Raw genomic sequence first — 23457 nt, 5'->3', positions numbered from 1 at the left:
TGAAATGATCTTAACAAAGAATAACCATGCACAAGAGAAAGTCTTCAAAGACTTGGGTGTTGAGAAAAATTGCAGAGAAGGTGATGTTTGAAATGCTCAACCCTATATTGTTAATTTTAATAGACTTGATAGCACTTGTGGATTAAATTATCTAGAGGAACTTAGTTAAAGGGTGAACGAGATTATGCCAAAAATCTGTGTTGTGTCTCTTACATGGTGCTTCAGCTTCTTGTTGGTGCCATGGCCTTACTACTCTATGCACGTGTACGTGCGTAAATTTGGCATCGTCACCTTTCTTGATGTTATGCTGAGGACTCCACTAGCCAATGAACGATCCACCAAGAGCAATAGCTCGGATTTCGGCTATGAGTTTGTTACCGTATGTAGTGACTGAGGGAGTCCTGGATTAGGGGGTCCTCGGGTGTCCGGGCTGTGTGATATGGGCCGGACTAATATTAATGGGCTGTAAAGATACAAGGTAGAAGACCTTCCCCGTGTTCGGATAGGACTCTCCTATGTGTGGATGGCAAGATTGGCGTCCGGATATGTAATTTCCTTCTCCTGCAAGCCGACTCTGTACAACCCTAGGCCCCGCCGGTGAGTATATAAACCGGAGGGGTTAGTCCGTAGAGGCTATCAGAATTCATATAGGCTAGACATCTAGGGTTTAGCCATTACGGTCTCGAGGTAGATCGACTCTTGTAACCCCTATACTCATCAAATACAATCAAGCAGGACGTAGGGTTTTACCTCCATTAAGAGGGTACGAACCTGGGTAAACATCGTATTCCCTGTGTCCCTTGTTACCTTCGATCCTCAGAAGCACAGTTCGGGACCCCTACCCGAGATCGGTCGGTTTTGACACCGACATTGGTGATTTCATTGAGAGTTCCACTGTGTCCTTGGAAGAAGGTTCGATGCCTCGTTCGATCATCAACAATGATGCTATTTTCGGGGAAACTTTTCTCCCTGGTCAACTTTTTGTGTTTGGCGGCTTCGCTCTGCATGCCAATTCAGTTGGCCGCCTTGAACAGATCGACAGCTACGCCCCTGGTCATCAAATCAGGTTTTGGAAGTCTGAACTACGTTGCTGATATCCGAGGAGACTTGATCTTCGAAGGGTTCTCGGCCCCGACTGCTCCTCACCCACAAGAGAGAGACCCGTCGGATCCACCATCAGGCTCCACTCAAGAATCAACTATCGTTCCTGCCCTGGCCTTAGATCTAGGGCAGACCACCTTATCCGAAGATGGGAATTTGAAATCCACCAGACTCCACCCCACTACGAAGCTCCCTGCCAGAGACCCAGAGGCGACTATATTATCGGCAAACCTGGAATCAAACAGGGTCCTCCCTATCATCGGGGAGCCACTCACCTCTGGATGCTAAGTCTGAACTTCCGAGGTCCGCGCCCATTGAGCACGGCCAGGTAGCTTTTACCATACCCAGCTCCGCAGGTCCTCGATTCCCTGTCCAGCCTTTGCTCCTAAACGTGGCCCTGGACTTAATGTGATCTCTCGCCATTACGAAGGTATTATCTCTAAATTACGCCCAGCCCGGAATAGGGGCCGAGAGCAGGGAATTTTGTGTCCCACCCACCGCCCACTTAATAGCCACTATCGAAGATTTAACCGACATGCTAGATTATGCCTCCGAAGACATCGACGATATGGAAGACGATGCCGGAGACAAACCAGGCCAAAACCCGCCATTTACAGGGCGCTAGACGGCCACCTCCACTTACGACATATACATGGTGGACACCCCTGAAAAGAAGGACGACGACAGCGCTAAAAACCCGATCGATGACAAGCCTGTCGAGGCACCATCAAAATGTCAACGTCAGCGGCGCCGCTCAAAATCGTGTCGCGAAAAGGACAACAGTATCAACACCGGAGACAACAACACTCTGAATGATGCCGAAGATCCCGAAGACCTCGCCGAGCCTGCATCCGAGCAGGATGAATGGGAGGAGGGACAAGTTAACCCCGACGAACCTGTCGGGAATGAAGACTCAAAGGATAGTAATTATCTACCGGTCTCCGAGGAGGATGTTAGCCTCGGCAACGAAGATTTCATCGTGCCAGAGGAACCCCCTAAACAAGAGCTCTTCAAGCAACAGCTAATCACCACTGCGAGGAGCCTAAAGAAGAAACAGCAATAGCTTGAAGCCGAACAGGATACGCTCCAGACCGACCACCACGTGGACGGGACAAAGCGGCTGCTTATGCCAAACACCAGCTCGCGCCACCTCGCCGTCGAGGCAGAGAGGTAGCAGCTCCAGGCTACACATACGACTTACGCTAGGACCTGGACAATAGAGCCGGTCAGGCTAGATGAATTTATGGATCAAGGAGGCATGCTCCAATGCGAGATGACGGCCATCATGAAGGAAATATGCCCTAGAGGCAATAATAAAGTTGTTATTTATATTTTGTTATATCATGATAAATGTTTATTATTCATGCTAGAATTGTATTAACCAGAAACTTAGTACATGTGTGAATACATAGACAAAACAGAGTGTCCCTAGTATGCCTCTACTTGACTAGCTCGTTAATAAAAGATGGTTAAGTTTCCTAACCATAGACATGTGTTATCATTTGATAAACAGGATCACATCATTAGAGAATGATGTGATGGACAAGACCCATCCGCTAGCTTAGCATTATGATCATTTAGTTTTATTGCTATTGCTTTCTTCATGACTTATACATATTCCTCTGACTATGAGATTATGCAACTCCCGGATACCGGAGGAACACCTTGTGTGCTATCAAACGTCACAACATAACTGGGTGATTATAAAGATGCTCTGCAGATGTCTCCTGATGTCTACTATGCAACTTTATTCTTGTAGACACGTGTTGGGCCTCCAAGCGCAGAGTTTTGTAGGACAGTAGCAATTTTCCCTCAAGTGGATGACCTAAGGTTCATCAATCCGTGAGAGGTGTAGGATGAAGATGGTCTAACGACCCTGCAACCAAATACAATAAATCTCTTGTGTCCCGAACACACCAATACAATGGCAAATTGTATAGGTGCACTAGTTCGGCAAAGAGATGGTGATAAAAGTGTAATATGGATGGTAGAAATATATTTTTATAATCTTAATAAATAAAAACAGCAAGGTAGCAAATAGTAAACGGGCACAAAAACGGTATTGCAATGCTTGAAAATGAGGCCTAGGGTCCGTACTTTCGCTAGTGCAATCTCTGAACAGTGCTAACACAGTTGGATCATATGATTATCCCTCAAAGTGCAATAAAGAATCACTCCCGAGTTCCTATAGCGGAGAACAAAATATAGAAATTGTTTGTTGGGTACGAAACCACCTCAAAGCTATTCTTTCCGATCAATCTATCCTAGAGTTCGTACTAAAATAACGCAAGCTATTCTTTCCGATTGGTCTAATCAAGAGTTCGTACTAAAATAACACAAAAGCAAATTCATATTCATAATACTCATTCCACACAAAGAACTATAGAGAGACCCCAAAGTTTCTATCGGAGAAAAGATAATAAAAACGTGCATCAACCCCTATGCATAGATTACCCCAATGTCACCCCGGGAATCCGCGAGTTGAGTGCCAAAACATATATCAAGTGAATCAATACGATACCCCATCATCACCTCAAGTATTCATACCGCAAGACATACATCATGTGTTCTCATATCTGAATATTCAATCCGACAAGACAAAACTTCAAAGGGTAAAGATTCAATTCATCACAACAAGAGTATAGAGGGGAGAAACATCATATGATCCATCTATATTAACAAAGCCCATGATTTAGATCACGAGAGAGAGAGAGAGATTAAACACACGGCTACTGGTACAAACCCTCAGCCCCAAGGGTGGACTACTCCCTCCTCATCGTGGTGGCCGCCGGGATGATGAAGATGGCCATCGGAGATGATTCCCCCCTCCGGTAGGGTGCCGGAACGGGTCTAGATTGGTTTTCGGTGGCTACAGAGCCTTGCGGCGGCGGAACTTCTGATCTAGGTTAACCCCGAAGGGTTTCAGAATATTTGGGAATTTATAGTGCAAAGAGGGGGTGCGGGAGGCCACCGAGGTGGGCACAACCCACCTGGGCATGCCAGGGGCCCCTGTCGTGCCCTGGTGGGTTGTGCCCCCCTTGGGGCACCCCCCAGGTGCTTCTTTGGCCCACTGGTTGTCTTCTGGTCCATAAAAAATCTCCGTGAAGTTTTGTTGTATTTGGACTCCGTTTGGTATTGATTTCCTGCGATGTAAAAAACAAGCAAAAAACAGCAACTCGCACTGGGCACTGGGTCAATATGTTAGTCCCAAAAAATGATATAAAGTCGCTATAAAATGATTGTAAAACATCCAAGAATGATAAAATAACAGCATGAATACTTCATAAATTATAGATACGTTGGAGACGTATCAGCATCCCCAAGCTTAATTCCTACTCGTCCTCGAGTAGGTAAATGATACAAGAAATAATTTATGAAGTGTGAATGCTGTTGGGGATCGTAGCAGAATTTAAAAATTTTCTACGCATCACCAAGATCCATCTATGGAGTATACTAGCAACGAGGGGAAAGGAGTGCATCTACATACCCTTGTAGATCGCGAGCGGAAGCGTTCCAATGAACGGGGTTGATGGAGTCGTACTCGCCGTGATCCAAATCACCGATGACCGAGTGCCGAACGGACGGCACCTCCGCGTTCAACACACGTACGGAGCAGCGATGGCTCCTCCTTCTTGATCCAGCAAGGGGGAAGGAGAGGTTGATGGAGATCCAGCAGCACGACGGCGTGGTGGTGGATGTAGCGGGATCTCGGCAGGGCTTCGCCAAGCTTCTGCGAGAGGGAGAGGTGTTGCAGGGGAGGAGGGAGGCGCCAAGGGCTGTGTTATTGCTGCCCTCCCTCCCCCCCTTTATATAGGCCCCCTGGGAGGGGGGGGGGCGCCGGCCAAGAACCCATCTAGGGGGGGGGGGCGGCAGCCAAGGGGGGAAACTCCCCCCCCCCCCAAGTCAAGTGGGGCGCCCCCCCACCCTAGGGTTTCCAACCCTAGGCGCAGGGGGGAGGCCCATGGGGGGCGCCCCAGCCCACTAAGGGCTGGTTCCCTTCCCACTTCAGCCCATGGGGCCCTCCGGGATAGGTGGCCCCACCCGGTGGACCCCCGGGACCCTTCCGGTGGTCCCGGTACAATACCGATAACCCCCGAAACTTTCCCGGTGGCCGAAACTGGACTTCCTATATATAATTCTTCACCTCCAGACCATTCCGGAACTCCACGTGACGTCCGGGATCTCATCCAGGACTCCGAACAACTTTCGGGTTTACGCATACTCATATCTCTACAACCCTAGCGTCACCGAACCTTAAGTGTGTAGACCCTACGGGTTCGGGAGACATGCAGACATGACCGAGACGCCTCTCCGGTCAATAACCAACAGCGGGATCTGGATACCCATGTTGGCTCCCACATGTTCCACGATGATCTCATCGGATGAACCACGATGTCAAGGATTCAATCAATCCCGTATACAATTCCCTTTGTCAATCGGTACGTTACTTGCCCGAGATTCGATCGTCGGTATCCTAATACCTTGTTCAATCTCGTTACCGGCAAGTCACTTTACTCGTACTGTAATGCATGATCCCGTGGCTAACTCCTTAGTCACACTGAGCTCGTTATGATGATGCATTACCGAGTGGGCCCAGAGATACCTCTCCGTCATACGGAGTGACAAATCCCAGTCTCGATCCGTGCCAACCCAACAGACACTTTCGGAGATACCCGTAATGCACCTTTATAGTCACCCAGTTACGTTGTGACGTTTGGTACACCCAAAGCACTCCTACGGTATCCGGGAGTTGCACGATCTCATGGTCTAAGGAAATGATACTTGACATTGGAAAAGCTCTAGCAAACGAACTACACGATCTTTTATGCTATGCTTAGGATTGGGTCTTGTCCATCACATCATTCTCCTAATGATGTGATCCCGTTATCAACGACATCCAATGTCCATGGTCAGGAAATCGTAACCATCTATTGATCAACGAGCTAGTCAACTAGAGGCTTACTATGGACATGGTGTTGTCTATGTATCCACACATGTATCTGAGTTTCCTATCAATACAATTCTAGCATGGACAATAAACGATTATCATGAACAAGGAAATATAATAATAACCAATTTATTATTGCCTCTAGGGCATATTTCCAACAAATGCTAGCAAGGTGCACTAGTTTGATCAATGACAATTTCAATCAGTTTTCCTAGCATCATAACAGCAATTCTTTCTTATAAAACTTCTCATGTTATAGTAGCAACCAATTCACATGTTAAGGTTCAAACAATGAACTCTCTTGAAACTCGACAACCTATGTTCTTAGTCACCAAGCAATTGCAATTCAACTTATTCAACAGAGTTTAAGTAAGAGCTCCACATACTCAACCATCATATAGTCTTCTATGATTGCTAACACTCACCGCATACACATGAGCAAAACGTTTCAACCAGACACATAGAAAGATAGGGGCTTATGATTTCGCCTCCCAACGTATTCACCTCAAGGGTGATGTCAACAACAATAACTCATGCTACCCATATTCAACTAGACATATGTGCCTAGATCTTTCCTCACCACATGTTGCTTGCCAAAAGAGAAAAATTAAAAAGGAATAGAGAGAAAAACTTTGACTCTCTGCATAAAAGTAAATACTGAAAATTAAAAGATAGGCCCTTCGCAGAGGGAAGCAGAGGTTTCCATGCGCTTATTTGTTTGTATGCTCAATTCCTTAGTGCAAAAGAACGTCACGTTGTATTGCCCTTAAGATGGCAACCTTTACTATGCAGTCTGTCGCTTTTATTCTTTGCCATCCAAGTTCGTACAATGCTCGATTTTCTCTTACACTAAATGATCTCACTTTTAGAAGCAATTTTTATTGCCTTAATGCACCGATGACAACTTACTTGAAGGATCTTGCTCAATCCATAGGTAGGTATGGTGGACTCTTGAAAATAAGATTTGGTTTTGGATGCACAAGTAGTATTGGTACTTGGTGCGGAATTTTTGGCTAGCAAAGATGGGGGGCAAGCACCACGTGTTGAAGGATCTATGACAATATAACTTCTATGTGAATATGAACAAACATAAATCATTACGTTGTCTTCCTTGTCCAACGTCAACAATTTTGGCATATAATATTTTGATGGGGGCTCACAATCACAAAAGATTTCCAGGATAGTGTATTTCCATGTGAAAGTTCTCTTCCTTATACTAATTATTCGTGAATTGCTATATGACCAATATTGTGATTGTCAGGCCTCAAAAGATTTCACTTTCTGAACCCAATGTGAAGCTACCACTAGGCATGATATGATTTCAACTTCATGACATTCAATTTATCCAACAATTTACTCATAGGATATAAGTGAAGCACTTGAGCAATTCCATAAAAAAAAAGCTTCGTTGACGGGATGTGAATGCCGCTTACTTAGCCTCCTTGGCAACTATTTGAGAGCTCTATTTTATTTAAAACTCTCAGATCTAAGTACTTTATTAAAACAGCAAGCAAAACAAAATAAAATGACATTCCAAGGATAGCATACATCATGTGAATAAGCAAAAACTTAGGCTCAACCGATACTAACCGATAATTGTTGAAGAAGAAAGGTGGGATGCCTACCGGGGCATCCCCAAGCTTAGATGCCTTGGGCATCCCCAAGCTTGAACTTTTGTGTCTCCTTAATTCTTCTCATATCACGGTTTTCCTAAATCTCAAAAGCTTCATCCACACAAAACTCAACAAGAACTCGTGAGATAAGTTAGTATAAACTAATGCAAAAACCTTATCATTCTCTACTGTGCAAATAACTAAAATTATTATTCAACATTGCATACTAAATTCCTCTGCATATTTAATACTCCTATCCTCAAATAGAATCATTAAACACGCAAACATATGCAAACATAAAAGCAATCTGCCAAAACAGTACAGTCTGTAAAGAATGCAAGAGTATCAATACTTATTCAACTCCAAACATTATGAAATTCTACCACACTGTAGAAAATTTATTAGAGCTTATTATGCAAAAAGTTTTGACATTTGATCACAATCCGACTTTCCTCGGGAATTTTTGCAACATCGATAAACTTTCTGTTTTGAAACAGCAACATGTATACTTGCAAGATAAGCATGGAAAAGGCTATCAATGCCACTTTTATTGAAATAAAAGATGCAAAATATTATTCTAAATAAAATCAAGCAAATCCTAACAAAATAAATTAACGCTCCAAGCAAAACACATATCATCTGACGAATGAAAACATAGCTCCAAGTGAGGTTACCGATAATGTTGGAGACGAAAGAGGGGATGCCTTCCGGGGCATCCCCAAGCTTAGTTGCTTGGATCTTCCTTGAATATCACCTTGGGGTGCCTTGGGCATCCCCAAGCTTAGGGTCTTGTCATTCCTTATTCTCCTCATATCGACATCTCACCCAAAACTTGAAAACTTCAATCACACAAAACTTAACGGAACTTCGTGAGATAGGTTAGTATGATAAAGAGCAAACCATTTCACTTTGGTACTGTCAAAGACAAGATTCATAATTGTTTCCACACAATGCCTACTGTAGCATATCATTTCCACAATTCATATTGAGCAATATAAGTCATAGAAACTAGAAAGCAAGCAAACTATGCATTGAAAACAGAATCTGTCAAAAACAGAACGTCTGTAATGATCTGGATAACTACCATACTTCTGCTGCTCCAAAAATTATGAAAAGATTAGGACCACGTGAGAAATTTTTATATTAAACTTCTGCAAAAAGAATCAACTCAAAAGCACTCTTCTGTTAAAAATGAGACTTATTTTCGTGAGTGCAAAAGTTTCTGTTTTTCAGCAAGATCAAATCAACTATCACCTAACATGATCCCAAAGGCTTTACTTGGCACTTTATTGAAACAAGAGCAATAAAAAATGATCAATACAGTAGCATAATCATGTTAACACATAAAAACAGTAGGGAAAAGTGTTGGGTTGTCTCCCAACAAGCACTTTTCTTTAATGCCTTTTAAGCTAGGCATGATGATTTCAATGATGCTCGCATAAAAGATAAGAATTGAAACATAAAGAGAGCATCATGAAGCATATGACTAGCACATTTAGGTCTAACCCACTTCCTATGCATAGGGATTTTGTGAGCAAACAACTTATGGGAGCAAGAATCAACTAGCATAGGAAGGCAAAACAAGTGCAACTTCAAAACAATCAACACATAGAGAAGAAACTTGATATTATTGAGATATGTAAGAGCATAAGTTCCTTCCTCATAATAATTTTCAGAAACATCATGAATGGATTCAACAATATAACCATCACATACAGCACTCTTTTCATGATGCACAAGCATAGAATATTTACCGCTCTTTATGGCATACATGTCATCATAATAATCATCATAGATAGCAACTTCATTGTCATAATCACTTGAAACCTCTTCCAAAATAGTGGATGTATCACTAAATAAAGTCATGACCTCTCCAAATCCACTTTCATCAATGTAATCATCATAAATAGGAGGCATGTTATCATCATAATAAAATTTCTTATCGAAAGTAGAAGGAATCAAAGGATCATATTCATTAAGCAAAGCATCCCCAAGCTTAGGACAAGCATTATTTCCAGCAAATAAATCTTCAAACATGTCATACTCATTAAACATAGCATCCCCAAACTTGTGGTTTTGCATATCATCACAATCATTCTTATCAATAGCATGAATGGCACCAATATTATAGCAAACATTATTATCATATTCTTCCAAGCAAGTCCTAAAAAGGTTTTCAAGATCATAAGGGATATCATTGTCTTCCCAATCCTAATCATTACAAAAAGTAGTAGGCATCACAAAATCATACTCAATATCATCATCCTCCATCAACATATTTGATTCACTCTCATGAGGCACAATGGTGATAGGAGCAACATTATTTGGGAGAGATACCTTTTTACCTTTATTCTTTCTTCTTTTCTTATTCTTCACCACATCATGTGTGGGTTTAATTAATTTTTTTCAAGCTTCTTGTTGAAGAGATTGATTGGATAGGAAGCTCCTCCTTGTTACCTGATTCATCATAATAAACACTAGGAGGGTATTGGGAAATATTTTCCCTTTCATTAGTACTCTCTTCATATTCTATTGGTTTTCTTGACTTTAGATAGTTGGCAATATAAGGATTCTCAATGCAATTTACCGCACAAAACGTATAAATTTCCTCTAGATCAAAATCAAGAAATCTCTCGAGATTAAATTTTGGAATACCCTTAGTTATACGTTTCATTTCTTCATACCCCAAAAGAAGACTAAGCTCTTTATGATGCTCAAGGGTAATCAAGTTATCACAATTTTTGGACACGATTTGATCATGAAAGAATTTGCATTGGAGATTTAAATGACCATGTTCATTGCAAAGTTCACAAGGATGGCTGAAAAAATTAAACCTTTCAGCACAATCATCTATCCTCTCTTGCAACCTTTTCGTTTCTAAATATTTATGCTTCTTACAAAATCTATCTTCCCTTTTTGGTGTGCAATTGCAATCCCAATTCACTCCACAAAAAGTGACATGCTTATAAGAAACATTTTTGTCACGACTTGTGTAATCATCATTAGCATTTTGGATATTCAAAGAATTCATACTAACAACATTGCAATCATGCTCATCATTCAAATATTTTGTGCCAAGCATTTTATTGACTTCTTCTTCTAAGAATTGAGCACAATTTTCCGATCCATCATTTTCAAGAAAGATATTAGAAAGATGATCAATAATATGATGCAACCTCAATTCCAATTTTTATGTAGTTTTATTTTATAAGCCAAACTAGTGATAAAACAAGAAACTAAAAGATTCAATTGCAAGATCTAAAGATATACCTTCATGCACTCACCTCCCCGGGAACGGCGCTAGAAAAGAGCTTGATGTCTGCTACGCAACTATATTCTTGTAGACACGTGTTGGGCCTCCAAGCGCAGAGTTTTGTAGGACAGTAGCAATTTTCCCTCAAGTGGATGACCTAAGGTTTATCAATCTGTGAGAGGTGTAGGATGAAGATTGTCTCTCTCAAACGACCCTGCAACCAAATACAAGAAATATCCTGTGTCCCCAACACACCCAATACAATGGCAAATTGTATACGTGCACTAGTTCGGCAAAGAGATGGTGATAAAAGTGTAATATGGATGGTAGAAATATATTTTTATAATCTGAATAAATAAAAAAGCAAGGTAGCAAATAGTAAACGGGCACAAAAACGGTATTGCAATGCTTGAAAATGAGGCCTAGGGTCCGTACTTTCGCTAGTGCAATCTCTCAACAGTGCTAACATAGTTGGATCATATGATTATCCCTCAAAGTGCAATAAAGAATCACTCCCGAGTTCCTATTAGCGGAGAACAAAAGATAGAAATTGTTTGTTGGGTACGAAACCACCTCAAAGCTATTCTTTCCGATCAATCTACCCTAGAGTTCGTACTAAAATAATGCAAGATATTCTTTCTGATCGATCTAATCAAGAGTTCGTACTAAAATAACACCAAAGCAAATTCATATTCATAATACTCAATCCACACAAAGAACTACAGAGAGACCCCAAAGTTTCTATCGGAGAAAAGATAATAAAAATGTGCATCAACCCCTATGCATATAGTACCCCAATGTCACCCCGGGAATCCGCGAGTTGAGTGCCAAACATATATCAAGTGAATCAATACGATACCCCGTCGTCAACTCAAGTATTCATACCGCAAGACATACATCATGTGTTCTCATATCTGAATATTCAATCCGATAAGACAAAACTTCAAAGGGTAAAGATTCAATTCATCACAACAAGAGTATAGAGGGGAGAAACATCATATGATCCATCTATATTAACAAAGCCCATGATATAGATCACAAGAGAGAGACAGAGATTAAACACATAGTTACTGGTACAAACCCTCAGCCCCGAGGGTGGACTACTCCCTCCTCATCGTGGTGGCCGCCGGGATATTGAAGATAGCCACCGGAGATGATTCCCCCCTCCGGCAGAGTGCCGGAACGGGTCTAGATTGGTTTTTGGTGGCTACAGAGCCTTGCGGCGGTGGAACTTCTGATCTAGGTTACCCCCGAAGGGTTTCAGAATATTTGGCAATTTATAGTGCGAAGAGGGGGTGTGGGAGGCCACCGAGGTGGGCACAACCCACCTAGGCGCACTAGAGGGCCCTGGTGCGCCCTGGTGGGTTGTGCCCCCCTCGGGGCACCCCCCCAGGTGCTTCTTTGGCCCACTGTTGGTCTTCTGGTCCATCAAAATCTCCGTGAAGTTTCGTTGCATTTGGACTCTGTTTGGTATTGATTTCCTGCGATGTAAAAAACAAGCAAAAAACAGCAACTCGCACTGGGCACTGGGTCAATATGTTAATCCCAAAAAAGGATATGAAGTTGCTATAAAATGATTGTAAAACGTCCAAGAATGATAAAATAACAGCATGAATACTTCAAAAATTATAGATACATTGGAGACGTATCATCTCCGAAGGTGTTTGTTGAGTTGGCATAGATCAAGATTAGGATTTGTCACTCCGTGTATCGGAGAGGTATCTCTGGGCCCTCTCGGTAATGCATATCACTATAAGCCTTGTAAGCAATGTGACTAATGAGTTAGTTGCGGGATGATGCATTAGCAACGAGTAAAGAGACTTGCCGGTAACGAGATTGAACTAGGTATGATGATACCGACGATCGAATCTCGGGCAAGTAACATACCGATGACAAAGGGAATGACGTATGTTGTTATGCGGTTTGACCGATAAATATCTTTGTAGAATATGTAGGAACAAATATGAGCATGCAGGTTCCGCTATTCGTTATTGACCGGAGATGTGTCTCGTTCATGTCTACATAGTTCTCGAACCCGTAGGGTCGGCACGCTTAACATTCGATGATGATTTGTATTATGAGTTATGTGTTTTGGTGACCGAAGTTTGTTCGGGGTCCCGGATGAGATCACGGACATGACGAGGAGTCTCGAAATGGTCGAGAGGTAAAGATTCATATATTGGAAGGTTATATTCAGACATCGGAATGGTTCCGAGTGATTCGGATATTTTATCGGAGTACCGAGGGGTTACCGGAACGTCCCAGGGGAAATCATGGGCCTCATGGGCCATGGGAGAGAAGAGGGGACATCCCACAAAGGGGAGGCACCCCCCACAAGAGGAGTCCGAATAGGAAGGGGAGGGGGCGCTGCCCCCCTTTCCCTCTTCCCCTCCTCTCCTTCCCTCTTTCCCCCTCTGTTGGAAGGAAAAGGTGAGGGGGCGAATCCTACTTGGACTAGGAGTCCAAGTAGGACTCCCCCCTTAGCGCGCCCCTCCTAGGCCGCCAGGGGGCACCCCAAAGGCACACCAAGAGTTCTCTTAGCCGTGTGCGGTGCCCCCCTCCACAGTTTACTCCTCCGGTCATAGCGTCATAGTGCTTAGGCGAAGCCCTATGCGTCTCACATCACCATAACCGTCACCATGCCGTCATGCTGACGGAACTCTCCCTTGACCGTCTACTGGACCAAGAGCTCGAGGGACTTCATTGAGCTGAACGTGTGCTGAACACGGAGGTGGCGTATGTTCAGTACTTGGATCGGTTGGATCGTGAAGACGTTCGACTACATCAACCGCGTTAATCTAACGCTTCCGATTTCGGTCTACGAGGGTACGTGGACACACTCTCCCCCTCTCGTTCCTATGCATCTCCTAGATAGATCTTGCGCGATCGTAGGATTTTTTTTGAAATTGCATGCTATGTTCCCCAACAGTGGCATCCGAGCCAGGTCTATGCGTAGATGATATGCACGAGTAGAACACAAAGAGTTGTGGGTGATAATAGTCATACTGCTTACCACCAACGTCTTACTTTGATTCGGCGGTATTGTTGGATGAAGCGGCCTGGACCGACATTACATGACTGCATTCATGAGACTGGTTCTACCGACGTGCTTCGCACACAGGTGGCTCGCGGGTGTCTGTTTCTCCAACTTTAGTTGAATCGAGTTTGACTATGGCCGGTCCTTGTTGAAGGCTAAAACAACACACTTGATGAAAAATCATTGTGGTTTTGATGCGTAAGGTAAGAACGGTTCTTGCTAGAAGCCCGTAGCAGCCACGTAAAACTTGCAAAAACAAAGTAGAGCACATCTAACTTGTTTTTGCAGGGCATGTTGTGATATGATATGGTCAAGATGTGATGAGATATAAATTGTTGTAGGAGACGATCATGTTTTGTAAAAGTTATCGGCAACTGGCAGGAGCCTTATGGTTGTCGCTTTATTGTATGAAATGCAATCGCCATGTAATTGCTTTAATTTATCACTAAGCGGTAGCGATAGTCGTAGAAGCAATAGTTGACGAGACGACAACGACGCTACGATGGAGACCAAGGTGTCAAGCCGGTGACAATGGAGATCATGACGGTGCTTTGAAGATGGAGATCAAAGGCACAAGATGATGATGGCCATATCATGTCACATATTTTGATTGCATGTGATGTTTATCCTTTATGCATCTTATTTTGCTTAGTACGGCAGTAGCATTATAAGATGATTGACGGTGTCCTGGACTAGGGGGTACTCACCACGTCGTCTCCCGATCTCTTGGATTGGGCCGAGGACCCCCAGGGCCGTTTACTCATGGGCCAGTTCGGACAGCCCCTGCCGCATACAAGGAAAACTCCACAAGACTTGGCGCCCAAGACAAGGACTCTCCTAAACCCTAGGCCTCCGGTGACTTATATAAACCGAGGCCAGGCTAGTCAATAGCTCTCTCATATTCATTACTACAATCTCGTGGTAGATACGTGTACTCTGTACTACACCCATATGAAAACAATCAAAAGCAGCATGTAGGGTATTATCTCATCAAGAGAGCCGGAAGCTGGGTAAAACCCCGTGTCCATGTTACCATCGCTCCAAGACGCCTAGCTCGGGACCCCTACTACGAGATACGTCGGATATTGAACCGACATTGGTGCTTTCATTGAGAGCCTGCTAGGTGTTGTCACGGATCGACGACATAAACCAGGTGTTATGATTTCAATTCAATCTATTTCATCTACATCAGATTTCTTTTGCAATTATTGTCTGTAGTCTTGCGCTATTTAGTTTGCAGACTAGATTTGATCTCAAGCGCCGTTGAGCGATCCAGATATACTAGACGAACCGAGGCCTCCACCGGACATGCATGCATCATGCAGCACCGGCCCTACCTCGCTGGAGATCAGGAGATCAGGCAAATGGGACGTGTACATAGAGATCGACGAGCAGCCAGCCTTGCCTGGCGTATGCGGTACTGGATCCCGAGAAGTATAAGCCAAAGACAGGCCAGTACCAGGCGTTAGAGCCGAGGACGCTCCTGCACGGCAAGAGCCATCTAGGGAGATCCCTTCCCTTTTGTCCTTTTCCTTCTATATGTTGTTTCCTTTTTTTCTGCGCAAGCATGGTTTCCAAAGTATAGCAGCTCAACTAGTACTAGTACTATGGCTTTCACGTACTGGTGGATCCCTGTGAAAGATCAAAGTAATCTGAACACATATCAGTTCGTCTGTTTGCTTCAATCTGCTACGATCACCCCCAAACATCCAGGTGATATTTTTCCAATACTAATGGTGTATGTTCTTTACTGTTAATTTTTGAGAATTTATTACTTCGGCCGTCTATCTTTTTCATAGATCGGTCAATATGGCGTACAGCTTGGCCTCGCCGCTACCCCCCTGTGTCAAACATCGTCTACCAGGGGCTTTGAGTTTCGCGGCCAACTTGGTCGCGACATCGATAGCTCAATATCGTCGTCCCGCGAATTCGGATCGAGCTACGCTGGCACCGTTGCGTCACCACCCTGACAAGCAGACCTCGGCACCCAGGCTATATTCCTTAAATATTTATTTTGCATAAATAAATTATACAAAAGAATTTTTTATTTCCGTCCTGCGTTGCTTTATGTTTGCAGGAAAATCAATAGTGGCAGCCGCGGGCAGCCCATTAACTATTCATGAATATACTAGCAAGCCCTTTTTTGGTCATTATTGCCACCATGTGCTGGGTGTTAGCTCTGGCTTGATCGGCTTCTCAGGGGCACACGCGCAGCAACGCATACGTGCGGCGGCAGCACATCCCGAGTGACCACATGGAGATGAGGACCTCCGAACACACATCACGCGTGTCCTTGTGTCAACTTTTCAGCATTGCCACTCCGCCGGGCTGACCTTGTCGCCCAGGCCATATATATTCAATTTTTTACTTCACTTATGTCAATTAAGTAGAAGATTTTTTATTTTTGGACTGCACTATCTTACATGTGTAGGTAATCGACTTCAACTGCGTCACGCGGTCACTTCGGCAAGCCGACATTGTCGCCCCAATCGGCATAAATCGGCTCGCGTAATCATCTTGTTGGTCGAATTGCCATACCGACATGTTCGGTTGCCTCGGGGACTTCGGCATCGTTGAGAGAGCTCTACCTCATCGAGTGTTCGGCACATGGGTCGTATTTCTTTTATTACTCACTTTGCATAAATTATTAATTATGCAACTAATTCTTTTTAATTTATTATTATTACTATTATCTCCGGCTTGCACTATTTTCCGTGCACAGATAAATGATCCGGGTCCGGCAGCGCCGTCACCTCGGCGTACCGGCGTACCACGTCACCTCGGCTGGACCGGGGCTTCGTCATCACTTCTTTAACCCACGCCGGGGATTTCAGCGTCATACTGGCGGCCTGCTCCGTCACCTCGGTCGGACTGGGGGTTCCACCTCGCCACTTTGGTCGTGCTACGTCGCTACTTCAGAGTGCTGAGCTCTTCGCTCCGCCACCTCGGGACCGGCTCAGGGGCTGGGACCTTGTCCCGCATCAAGCTCGGACCGCGTCATCAACACCGAGCACATTAACCAGCTAAGTCGCTTTCATGCTCAAAAACTTTCAGTTTTAAATCTTGTCCGGTTTGACCAAGCATTATAATTTTTTGGCAAAAAATTGTTTGTGAAAAACTTCCTTGTCAAAACTTTGTTTGTGACACACAAATTCAAATACCCCATTTACTTGGGGGCTTCCTTTATGAAGCCTTTCCTCTTGCATGTGATTATACTTGTATGGCTTCGTTCCTTGTTCGTGTATTAGGCCACAATATGCACCATGTTGACTTAAGTGTTTCGCAAGCTGGGTTGCCTTGCTCCTGTGTTTACCCCTACGTTCCCGATTGTTCGGCTAGGGAGTAAACGGAGCACCTCTGCGATTGTCACGATCGGGTCATCCGAGCTCGGACCTCAGACTGGGTGAAGCCGAAAGCTAGCGCTCTTATTGTTTTCAATCATGGTCGGCACACAACGGAACTCATGAATACAAAAAATCTATTGCACAAGTCTCATAGTAACAATGAGCAACCGAAGAAAGGTATCGGTGGGGGTAGTATTTTCTTCAAAGATGCTTCTTACACTTCGTCAGTAATATAGCATAAGTTCCTTGAGCGTGCTTTGTCTGTTACAGCCTTGTGGCATGATTGCCTGGTTATCGGAAACAACGTTGATATTCTCGACAGGTGGAGTACATAACACTTTTCGGCCCTTGACCGAAGAGGGAGAAGCCGATGGTCGGTTAAGACGCGTTTAAAGTTCGGGTGAACATAGATATGATATAAGTATTTCAGTACATATGATCATTATACATAAAATTCTTCTACCCAAGTCACTTGGGGGCTCTTAAATTTACATGAGCCATTTTATAATCAGTGTTTTCTTCTTAGTCGTTGCAAAGTCTTTTTCTATCACTCCCTTTTTCGACGCGAGTGTGTGGTCAATAGCTGAAGAGCCTAATTTCTCTCCCAAAGCTGCTAGAGTTTAGTTTGCTAAACTGGCCTAATGAGAAGTACTCCGCCTTCGGGATAGGAGGTTCAAGCCGTGGGCTGACCCGCTTGAAGTCTTGAGATAGGATGTGTCATGTTAAAGCACGATAGAAGCACAACTTTTTTCCTCTCTAAGACCAATTTTCGATTTGGCACCGAACACTTGATCTAGTTCGGACGACCAGTTTTTACTGAAGTTTTTGGTTTTCCAAGCCCATGGCACTTTTAAGCTATTTCTGTGTTTCAAGCATTAGTCTCGCAGTGCAACGTCGGACACCTTTTGAGATTTGGCAAAAACATGCTCGGATATTGCTATATATGCATTGGTTTCGAATTGTGTCTTCGGTCAATAGTTGGGTTGCCCGGCTCCTGTGCTTGCCGCCTACGTTCCGCTTTGTTCGGCTAGGTGCGCAAAAGGAGAACCACTGCGATTGTGCTTCCAACTAGCATGGTTAAGCACCTCAGTGGAGAAAGCCGAAAACTGACTGTCACAATAAGCGTAAACTGGTCAGCAATCCGATGACTGTATTAAACTATAAAGATCGATAGAGGTCACCTCGTGTTAAATGAAGGTCTGTTCATAACATTGACCGAAGTGTTTACGGCTTGACCTCGACTGTCGCCGAACACTAACCGGGGGCTAGTAACTGGCCTCCCAACTTTAAGCTCCTATGACTAAGTGAAAGTTATAAAGCCCGCATATCTGATTGCCTCATTTCCGCTAACACAACCGCCTTCGGGCACCAAGACGTCGGCTAAGGGTTGTTTTGTTATTGCGACAACACCCTGCGTAGCATCTACAAGGGGGTGGAAGCCGACGATGGGCCACTTTCAACTGATAAACGGTCGCAACGGAGTCAAAATAAACATATCATCGGCGTTTGTATTTCATATACGAGGGCTGCCTTCCGCAATCATCGTTATAAAGCCATAAATATGCATCAATTTGACTTAAGATTTTGGCCAAGCTGGGTTGCTTAGCTCCTGTGCTTACCCCTACGTTCCCAATTGTTCAGCTATGTGGTAAAGGGAGCACCTCTATGATTGTTACTGCCGGGTCATCCGAGTAAGTACCTCAGACTGGGTGAAGCAGAAAGCTAGCAATCTTAAAGGATCACATTGGTCGGCAACGACGGAAGTGAAAATTTTGGTTCATTAATACCATAGAGTTCGGGAACTTTCCCCGAACTAAATCCTTAATACTTTCCTCCCACATCGATCGGAGGTGAGGTTTCATGATCATGATAAGCATGACGATCCAAAGAAAGGAACCGATAGCGGGACTATTTTCTTTGGAAGATGTTTCTTACGTTAAAACGTAGTATAACATATCTCTCTGCGTACCTTTGTTTATAAAACCGTATGGCCGGATTGTCTTGTTTGTCGTAAATCTTTGCCCTCATAAAGGCTTTATAAAGTAGGACAAACACTCCTCGGCTACTGGCCAAGGAGGTGGAAGCCAATGGTCGGTCAACAAAGTTTTGTACAATGCGGATCCGAGCATTAATGATGTAGAGTACTTGGATACATAGAATCATTACACATAATTTGTGATTTTACTTCGGATATCGATCCTTAATTCGGCCACCCGTGCCCACATTAAGGCTCGGGGGCTACTGGGCTTCGTGCTTATTATTTACAAATATTAAAGGGGTACATCAATCCCCTGATCTGGTGTTGCCACCCGACCAGTGTCTCGGGGGCTACTGCGTTGCCTATTCAATGCAGAAAATTCAAAGTGCTCAGTGTTCGGCTTGACCGAACTATGCGCAAACGTGTCTTCGGACAACAATAGGTACCATATGGACCTATCTGGCATCAAGCTAGTATATAACAGCGACTTCTCAAAGCCCTCTCTCAAGGGTCCGTCCGCCGATCACTATCTCCTCTAAAGTGCATCTCGGAATTTTAAGCCGACACACACCTTGAGGGCTACTGGCTATATATCTCGTTAGTAAGTAAATTGCATCAATCGGAAATAAAATCCGCAAACAATCAGCCCAAGCCCGAGGTGGTGAGTCATCTTGGAAGCAATCCGGCATAAAGCTCGGATGCAAGCAGCTGGCTCTATAGAGGGCATTTTCGGCACTAAGCTCGGCTAACCCCCTTCAAACTCCTTCAACTTTTTTGAACCAAGGTGATCTATGACACCTCGGATGCAGTCCGACATTGGAGCTTGGACATAGTCCAGCGTTGGAGCTCGGATGCAGTCCGGCATTGGAGCTCGGCTGTAACAAGACTCCTCGAATACATTCCGGCGTTGGAGCTCGGAAGCGGTCCGACGGTGGTGCTCGGCTGCAAAAGATACCTCGAATGCAGTCCGGCGTTGGAGCTCGGATGCAAGAGGACACCGCTGGACGGGAAACACTTCAGACCCGAGGTTGGTGTAAAAATAACAAGGCATTGACAAAGGCCGAAGACTTAAAAGGGCTCCTCGGATACCCGACGTATAAACTCTTCAGATTTAGCTCGGCAATCCTCAAGATAGATGATGGGAAGATTTGTTGAACTAGTTTTCAAGACCGACGACCGAAGATGAAGAGCAGTTCGGAAGAACCGAGGAGCGTCCCCAACTTGAAGACCGGTTCAGGGGGCTACTGACGGTGTCCTGGACTAGGGGGTACTCACCACGTCGTCTCCCGATCTCTTGGATTGGGCCGAGGACCCCCAGGGCCGTTTACTCATGGGCCAGTTCGGATAGCCCCTACCCCATACATGGAAGACTCCACATGACTTGGCGCCCAAGACAAGGACTCTCCTAAACCCCAGGCCTCCGGTGACTTATATAAACCGAGGCTAGGCTAGTCAATAGCTCTCTCATATTCATTACTACAATCTCGTGGTAGATACGTGTACTCTGTACTACACCCATATGAAAACAATCAAAAGCAGCATGTAGGGTATTATCTCATCAAGAGAGCTGAAAGCTGGGTAATACCCCGTGTCCATGTTACCATCGCTCCACGACGCCTAGCTCAGGACCCCTACTACGAGATACGCCGGATATTGAACCGACAATGATCCCTCACTAAATTTCAAGGTATAAGTGTTCTCCCTGAGTATGCACCGTTGCTACAGTTCGTCGTGCCGAGACACCACGTGATGATCGGGTGTGATAAGCTCTACGTTCACATACAATGGGTGCAAGCCAGTTTTGCATGTGCAGAATACTCGGGTTAAACTTGACGAGCCTAGCATATGAAGATATGGCCTCGGAACACTGATACCGAAAGGTCGAACGTGAATCATATAGTAGATATGATCAACATAGTGATGTTCACCATTGAAAACTACTCCATCTCACATGATGATCGGACATGGTTTAGTTGACATGGATCACGTGATCATTTAGATGACTAGAGGGATGTCTATCTAAGTGGGAGTTCTTAAGTAATATGATTAATTGAACTTAATTTATCATGAACTTAGTACCTGATAGTTTTTTGCATATCTATGTTCTTGTAGGTCAATGGCCCGTGCTACCATTCCCTTGAATTTTAATGCGTTCCTAGAGAAAGCTAAGTTGAAAGATGATGGTAGAACCTACACGAACTGGGTCCGTAACTGGAGGATTATCCTCATTGTTGCACAGAAGAATTACGTCTTGGAAGCACGCTAGGTGCAAGACCCGTTGCAGGAGCAATGATACGTCTCCAACGTATCTATAAATTATGAAGTATTCATGCTGTTATTTTATCATTTTTGGATGTTTTACGCTAGGTTCCGCTATTGGTTATTGACCGGAGATGTGTCTTGGTCATGTCTACATAGTTCTCGAACCCGTAGGGTCCGCACGCTTAACGTTCGATGACGATTTGTATTATGAGTTATGTGTTTTGGTGACCGAAGTTTGTTTGGAGTCCTGGATGAGATCACGGACATGACGAGGAGTCTCGAAATGGTCGTGAGGTAAAGATTCATATATTGGAAGGTTATATTCAGACATCGGAATGGTTCCGAGTGATTCAGATATTTTATCGGAGTACCGAGGGGTTACCGGAACCCCCCGGGCGAAATCATGGGCCATGGGAGAGAAGAGGGGACGACCTACAAAGGGGAGGTGCCCCCCCAAGAGGAGTCCGAATAGGAAGGGGAGGGGGCGCGGCCCCCCTTTCCCTCTTCCCCTCCTCTCCTTCCCTCTTCCCCCTCCGTTGGAAGGAAAATGTGGGGGGCCGAATCCTACTTGGACTAGATGTCCATGTAGGACTCCCCCCTTGGCGCGCCCCTCCTAGGCCGCCGGCCTCCTCCTCCCCCCTTTATATACGGGGGCGGGGGGCACCCCAAAGGCACACCAAGAGTTCTCTTAGCCATGTGCGGTGCCCCCCTCCACAGTTTACTCCTCCGGTCATAGCGTCGTAGTGCTTAGGCAAGCCCTGCGCGGATCACATCACCATCACCGTCGCCACGCCGTCATGCTAACGGAACTCTCCCTTGACCGTCTACTGGATCAAGAGCTCGAGGGACGTCATCGAGCTGAACGTGTGCTAAACACGGAGGTGCCGTACGTTCGGTACTTGGATCGGTTGGATTGTGAAGACGTTCGACTACATCAACCGCGTTAATCTAATGCTTCCGCTTTCAGTCTACGAGGGTACATGGACACACTCTCCCCCTCTCATTGCTATGCATCTCCTAGATAGATCTTGCGTGATCGTAGGAAAATTTTGGAAATTGCATGCTACGTTCCCCAACACATCAAGCCTGGCGCGATAAGCATAACCACACTCGGGTTGAAAACCGAACATGGATGTCATCCGAACTCTGTCGTGACGTTGCCCGATACAGAGGCGCCACACACCCCTTATGCTTTACCGATGAGGTAATGCAACACCAGTTTCCAGAAGGGTTTAAACAAGTAAACATCGAAGCATACGATGGAACGACAGATCCCGTCGTATGGATTGAAGACTTCCTTCTCCACATTCACATGGCTCGCGGTGATGATCTCCATGCCATCAAATACCTCCCCCTAAAGCTAAAGGGACCAGCACGACACTGGTTAAACAGCCTCCCAGAGAACTCTATTTGCAGCTGGGAAGATTTGGAGGATGCCTTTCGAGACAACTTCCAAGGTACTTATGTCCGGCCACCGGACGCCGATGACCTTAGTCACATAGTCCAGCAACCCAGAGAGTCAGCCCGTAAACTCTCGACTCGGTTCCTAATTAAAAAGAATCAAATCATCGATTGTCCGGACGCCGAAGCCCTAGCGGCCTTTAAACATAGCGTCCGCGACGAATGGCTTGCCCGACACCTCGGCCAGGAGAAGCCGAAGTCTATGGCAGCTCTTACTGCACTCATGACCCGCTTCTGCGCAGGAGAAGATAGCTAGTTAGCTCGTAGAAGCAACAGTACCAGCGACCCTGGCACCTCCGAAATCAGGGATGGCAATGGAAGGCCACGACGTAAGAAACACAAGCATCCGAACAACAATGAAGAAACTGAAGATACATCAGTCAACGCCGGATTCAGTGGCGGTAAACCCGGTCAGCGGAAGAAGCCATTCAAAGGAAACAGGGACGACCCATCTAATTTG

Source organism: Aegilops tauschii, chromosome 2 (genome assembly GCF_002575655.3).
Source record: "Aegilops tauschii subsp. strangulata cultivar AL8/78 chromosome 2, Aet v6.0, whole genome shotgun sequence".
NCBI classification, from domain to species: Eukaryota; Viridiplantae; Streptophyta; class Magnoliopsida; order Poales; family Poaceae; genus Aegilops; species Aegilops tauschii.
The sequence above is the reverse complement of the archived record's forward strand: the minus strand, read 5'-3'. Positions refer to the sequence as shown.